General features: G+C 28.9%; 1 pseudogene; it reads right to left on the reverse strand.

Moving 5' to 3' along the window:
* Nucleotides 1–4,834: 4,834 nt before the first annotated feature.
* LOC146886410 (uncharacterized) lies at nucleotides 4,835–6,532 on the reverse strand (annotated as a pseudogene).
* Nucleotides 6,533–7,606: the final 1,074 nt, after the last annotated feature.

The following is a 7,606-nucleotide window of genomic DNA, read 5'->3' on the forward strand; positions in this document are numbered from 1 at the left end:
ATATCCCAAGAAATTTAGTTTTTTAACTTAGACTAGTAGGTTTTGTTATTCATGCATCCCAACTCACCTAGTGAGATAAAGCTGTTGATGTTATTGTTATTGATTTTGTAATTACTACATCTTATAAATATTTTCCGAAGTAGCATAGGATATAAAGCAAATTAAAGAATTTATTTTATTATTACTTTCCAACATCTGCATTTTGACATAATTGTTTGTATTATAGTTATATTATATTCTATTAATAATAAAATAATGACCTTTACATCAAATTTTAGTACATTTGATGCATATATGGCTTTTAATTAAAAAATTGTCAGTATGTTGTTTTACGTTAGATATATTAGATATATGGTGCACAAATGTTAAATTAGTAATGTACAAATGTAGATATATTCTTTGTGTATATATGTGCTATTAACTGGGATATTTTGTGTATAAGTTGTCACATCTATATTCTTTAGCAATTTTAATCATTATAATGAAGACTGAATCATTTGTGCTAAAATATTCTATGCAGTTGTGTAGAATAACTTTAAGATATGGATCCCTCTAAGAGTAACCCTTTGAATTTGGATGATGATCTTGTATCTGAAACTCTTGGTCCATCTGAAAGTGCTGCCACAAATAAAAAAGAAGCATTAAATGTTTGGAATTTTTTCACAAGAGTAGGTAAAGACAAGGATGGAATTGAAAAGGCTTCGTGTAAGTATTGTGGCCATCACTACAAAGTTGGCAAAAATCCTAAAACCAAAAACAATTATGGGACTTCACATTTAAGTCGACATATCTATTCATGTAAAAGTATTGCAAACATAGATGAGGATCTCAGTCTTGATCAAGAAGGAAAGTTTGGGACACAGAAAATCAATCAAAAGGTTCATCGTAAGTTACTTGCAAGAGCCATAATTAAACATGGTCTTCCTTATAATTTTGTTGAGTATGAAGGAATTAGGGAGTGGATAAAATACATTAATCCTGAGGTTGACATGAAATGTAGGAACACCACTGTTTTAGATATGGAGAAGGAATACATTGAAGAGAGTGATAAAGTTAAGCAGATCATGTCTAGGATTCCTCATAGAATTTGTTTAACTTCTGATGTTTGGACTGCAATTACTTCTAAGGGTTATATTTGCCTAACTACACATTTTGTCGATGAAAATTGGAAATTGACAAGTAAGATTCTTAACTTTTGTCGAATGAAACCACCACACACGGGTGCTGAACTAGAAAGTGTTGTATTTGATTGCCTAAAGCAATGGGGTATTGATAAGAAAATTTTCTCCATTACCTTGGATAATGCTTCTGCAAATAATACCTTACAAGATATTTTAAAAAGTCATCTTTGTGTTCAGAGAAATTTATTGTGTGATGGTGAGTTTTTTCACGTTCGATGTTGTGCTCATACTCTTAATTTGATAGTTCAAGATGGTTTAAAGGTGGTTGACAAAGCACTTCATAACATTAGAGAGAGTGTTAAGTATGTTAAATCATCGGATGGAAGAACTCTCAAATTCAAAGAATGTGTTAGTGATGTTGCATAAATATGAGCATTGGGTTGAGATTAGATGTGACTACAAGATGGAATTCGACTTATTTGATGCTTGAAAGTGCAATAAGATACAAAAAAGCTTTTGAAATTCTCAAAGTGGTGGATAGAAGTTATAAAAATTGTCCATCTTCTGAGGAATGGAGTAGGGGAGAGAAAATGTGTCAATTCTTAGAACCATTTTATGACATCACAAACATGATGTCTGGTTCATCCTATCCCACTTCAAATTTGTATTTTATGGAAATTTGGAAGATTCAATTAATCATTGAAGAAAATTTGTTGAATGAAGATGTCATTTTAAAGACAATGGCTTTGAATATGAAGGAGAAATTTCAAAAGTATTGGAAGGAGTATAGTATTGTGTTAGCTTTTGGAGCTATCCTTGACCCACGACTAAAGGTTGATTTTATAATGTATTGTTATAAAAAATTGGATCTTATAACTTATGAAGAGAAAACTAAGAAAGTGTTAGAAAAGTTCAAGATGTTGTTTAGAGAATATGCAAAGAACTTGTCTATCTCTTGTGGTTCTCTTTCCCAATCTCCTAAGGAATTCATCTCCATGTCTCAATCCAATATCGAAGAGAGTAAGACCAAAAGGTCAAGGATTATTTCAGTAAGTGTTTTTTACTTAGTGTTCATTATTTTCATTTATTCTTATTTTGTTTTTATAATTAGTCATACATTAATTGTAGGATTTTAAAATGTATCAAAATGTATCAAAATCTATAATTGGCAAGAGCGAGGAAGATGTTTACCTAGATGAACCAACAATAGATGATGAAGAAAGTGAAGATTTCGATGTGCTCAAATATTGGAAGACTAATGAGAAAAAATTCCCTATGTTGTCTATAATGGCTTAAGATGTGCTTAGTATTCCCATTACTACTATTGCTTCAGAGTCAACTTTTAGCAAAGGTGGGCATGTACTTTCCAAATATAGAAGCTTTATTCTTCCTGATCATGTACAAATGTTAATTTGTACTCAAAGTTGGTTATACGGATTTTCTGAAAATCCTAGTGGTAAGTTTATATATTATTGTTTTTAAAATTACTTTACATTAAATAATTAACTCTAGAATATTAGTTTGATTATTTGTCAATTGTTTCTGAGATAGATGAAGTTGTGCATGATATTTTTGGACATGAAGGAATCACTGATGAGTCTAAAGTTCTTGAAGATGTTGAAGATTGACAGGTTCAATTATTACTTCACATGAACACGCTTTTAGCTTCTATTTGAGCCATGAGGGAATCACTAAAAAGTTGTACGTAAAATCTTAAAAAAATGAAAGTTTTGGATGAAAAAAGTAAAGTCTTTGAGCCACGTGCTGTCAAACAATGAAATTTTGTTGGATCCTTTCAAATAATTTACTTTGGCCGAGCTTGCTTATATACTCAAACTGAAGTTTATCTTCTTTTGTTGTTTCAGGACAAAATTTAGAATGGGAAACATGTGTTCTAGTACCTAATTTTATAGGTTTAAACTCTAAACTTTAAACTTTTAATGCAATTTTAGGTTAGTCATAGTTGGAATGCATTTTGGGACTTGATTACTTCTCAAGAACTTGTGTACACCAAAGAAGTTAATTCAATACTTAATTTATGAAATGTGGTATTGCTCTTGGACTTTGGGTGCAGGGTGAGTAAGTGTATTTTATTTTATTTTCTGGCAGTGGTGCCTTCATTTATTGATATAAGGTGATTCTTGATTTGGAATGAATGAATTATAGGGTTGTGAAGGTGCTGTATGAAGTCACATCTCTTTTTGGAATGAGTTTTATTTGATTTATGTACAAATTTCAGTGAATGATGTTTTTATTTCTCTTACAATGGCTGGTACAATTAATTGGGGTCCGGAAGCTGTGAATTTTTGTCATATAAACTTTTTTTTTCATGTTTAGAGAAAAGCCCATGGGCTAGCCTTGGCTCACAGGGCTTTTGTGGGCTATTTGGCCCTGTGGGCTTTTTAGTGGGGCCTTTTTTGGTTGTGTGGGCTTTTTTGGCCCCAACCCACGTGGGCTAGGGCCAAACCCTGTGGGTTGGGCTAAATTGACAGCTCTAGGAATGAGAGTGCAGTGTGCGTAAAGGGAGTGAATGAGAGGAAAGAAATGAGTGCATGTGAGTGATTGTGAGGTGCAAAAGAACCAACACCTGTCAGTTTTGTATAGGAGGAAATTTTAGAGCGAAGATAAGAAGAAAATAGGGATGTGGTTACAAATAGGATTTTTTTTTAATTTCTAATTAATTAAAACAATTAATTTTTATTCCAAATTTTCAATTTTCTTTTACAAACTCTATTTCAATTTTTTCTACTAATTTTTATTATTAATTTTATTTTTGAAAATAAATTTATTTGTCTGGACGAAATAAGGTTTTAACAGTAATTGTTAATTTTAATTTTAATTTTAATTTTAATTTCAATTTAGGATTCTAGGATTCTAAGATATGTAAGTTCTCAAACATAGTTTGAATTGGGTTGTCACGTAGGTTCTGAAACTTCTACTATGTTTCTTAAGAAGTAATTTTTTTTTACTTTGTTATACTTGACCAATCTCTACCTAATATGTTGATTTATGTCTTTTACATGTTGTCTTGACTACAAGAATAGGTTTGATGTGATTATATTCTTTACTAAGTTGGTTTCAGATATATGTTTGAAAGGACATGTATATAGTTAGCACCGAATGTATCTTAACATGTGGTAAAAAGGTGTATCATTCAATTGCTATTTTACTTTTTCATTGTGCTAATTGTTGTGTATGATGATATTTGTGGCATTCTTATCTAAACCTTTGTCCAATATTATGACAATTTCATACAAACCATAGGATTTTTGAAAGAGCAAAATGTATATTACTTGTTATGATATTTTCATAAAGAAAAGGAATGATTATAGTGATATGGTAATATTGACCACAATTGTAATATTATATTTTACCGCTATGCTATTTTCTGTTAATTATAATCACATAAGTCAGTGAGTAACCTCCATACTTTCTAATGGGGATATAAAGAAAATTACTGACTCAAGATTAGAGGAAGATTTTGAAACAAGCTCAGTGTGGAAAATTGTTGAAATAGAATTTTACGATTGAACTTGGTCCCCTTGGAAGGAATGAACTTGGTCCCCTTGGAAGGAATCAATGCATTTTCAAATCCATTTTCTCTATACTTTTCAAAAAATGAAAGAAGACCTTTTAATTGCTCAATAACTTCATCAATGCACATATCTTTTGATTGTAAGTTCTTACTAACAGAGTTAATTGCAAATAAAATGTCATACCAAATATTCATGCCTAACAAAAACAAAGTTTTCTAGTTCATAAGTTGTTAAACAATCAATTTCACTTTTTATTTTAGGATCATCACTAACTTCAACTAATTGAAATCTTACAACTTTCACACTTTCAATACAACTTTCCCAACGTGTTTGTGACAATGATTTAAGACTTAAGTTATGTATATGGTCTTGTAAAATTTTCCACCTTTTTTGTAGAAGAAGAAAATAAAGTATATATACGTTGTAACACACCAAAAAAAGATGTAGCTTTTGGACAAGAGTTAGTCGTATCACAAAGTATTAAGTTTAAACTGTGACAACCACACAAAGTATAAAATGATCTAGGATTAATATCAAGAAATTTTTTCTACGCACCCTAATGTTTTCCTTTCATATTAGATCCATTATCATATCCTTGTCCTCTAAGATCATTAATATCAAGTTGAAGATTTTTTAATTCATCAACAATAACATCAAAATGACCTTTTCTACTTGTATCATCTACTTTTAAAAGTTCTAAAAAAAATACTCATTAACTTGTATAGGAGTTGATGAAATATCTACACACCGTAATACACAAGACATTTGCTCTTGATGACTTATATCTGGGGTGCAATCAAGTATGATTGAATAATATTTTGCATCCCTAATTTTTTTTTAAAATTTTTGTTTTGATTTCACTTGCTAAGAAATTTATGAATTCATTTTCTATATTATGCCCAAGGTAATGGTTATGAATTTCATCATCTCTAATTCGATGAATATGTTCTTGCATAATTGGGTCAAATTCTGCAATCATTTCAATTAGACTTAAAAAATTTCCATTAGCTTCTTGATAAATATTTTCATTGTTTCCACGGAAGGCAAAGTTATTTTTACCAACAGTTTTAACAACTTCAATAATTCTTAACAACACATTTCTTCAATGTTCTCAATCTTTATTTATTTGTTTTTGAACATATTTGTCTATTGTTTTATTTGTTCTTGATAAATCTTTTCATTGTTTCCACGGAAGGCAAAGTTATTTTTACCAACAGTTTTAACAACTTCAATAATTCTTAACAACACATTTCTCCAATGTTCTCTATCTTTATTTATTTGTTCTTGAACATATTTGTCTATTGTTTTATTTTTTTTTTCAATCTCATTTTTGAATCAATCCCTTCATTCATTTTAGTAATATGTTCATTTGATATTTCATGTCTCTTCAACTTATTACTAAAATTTCTTCAATCATTACTCCCTCCGTTAGCTAATTTACTTGTACGAGAAACAACACTAAACAATTTACAGCAAAAACAAAAGACTTTATCTAAATCTCTAAAATAAATCAGCCATCTTCTTTCGTATTTCTCTCCATTAGGCAATGTTTGAATGTATATCCTTAGGAAAATCTATATTAATGATTTTAATAGGATCTTTTTCTACCAATAAATCTTTCAAATTTGTATCAATATTCTTCCATTGACTTGGATCGTATATATTTTTGTGAAGAGTAAAATCATTATCCAGTCTCTCAATCTCATCCTCGTTGTCATGAGTTTGAGAATTAAAATCATCCTCATCACTAACTACTTTTCTTTCTCTATTGTTGCTTTCACCTATATCTATATTGTTATTATCTTGTTCATTCAAAGAACACCCACCTATATTTTCTAGTTCATTTTTCTTATCTATTTTTATAAATTTATTCATAGCTCCTTTTTGTGATGCAATTAATGCCTCAATTCTTCTCTTCTTTTGGATTTTTGAATAGTCTAATTCAAATTTTTTAGTTGACACATTCATATATTTTTATATGAAATAAAAAATTATAATATATAAAACACTACTAAAGACAAGTATATAAAATGAATGAATTAAAATAATGGTTTTGGATGTCAATAAAATAGACCTAATAGTAGAATTGTAGTATCTTGAAATCTCAAGTCTCTTTCTCCTTCTCAAGTCTTATCTTTTTCACAAACCTACAGAGTTTGTTTTAAGATTAATCATTAATAAAAATAATTAAAAAAATTATTGTTCTTCTCAACTCGATAGTAAGTGGGTAATATATATGAAAAAAAACTCTCAAAACCCGTAAATCGAAAAGTATCAAAAAACAAAACTGAGCAAAAGAAACGCATCTATAATTCTAATACAAATCCAAAACAACATAAAAATAATAGGAACACAAATAAAAAGAAAAAACATACTAATCAGAAATGAGGGTGAAAAAATTGATACACACGAACAACCTGAGATTCAACGAATGTAATATTGTAAAACCCCTACAAAAATGATTCTTAGAAGAGAAGAAAGTAAGGAGAGGCAAGAGAAGTCACAAAAAGATAAAAGAAGAAAATAGAATACATATCAGTTCTAAGAGAATAAAGATATCTAATCATTCTCTTTTTCGTAAACAAAACTATAATTTACTAAAAAAAGTTTTAACTCATTAATTTTCATTTTTAATACCAATAAAAATTATCAGACAATAATAATTTAATTAAATTTTATTTCAAACATAAACTTATAATTAATTTAATAGAGATATATTAGTAATAAAATATTTTTTTGGGGCCTTTTTTTCTTAAAATAATTTTATAATTAATTTAATAGAGGTATATAAGTATTACAAATAAAATTTTTTTAGGTATTTTTTCTTAAACATAATTTTATAATTAATTTAATTAGAGAAACATTAGTAATAAAAGATTTTTTTTAGGTCTTCTTTTGCTAGAGGCCTAAAACGAATCACTTTACTCTTGAACTGACCTTGAATAGAAC

This window comes from Vigna unguiculata, chromosome 5, assembly GCF_037176805.1.
Source record: "Vigna unguiculata cultivar grain cowpea cultivar isolate G323 ecotype 2 chromosome 5, ASM3717680v1, whole genome shotgun sequence".
NCBI lineage: Eukaryota > Viridiplantae > Streptophyta > Magnoliopsida > Fabales > Fabaceae > Vigna > Vigna unguiculata.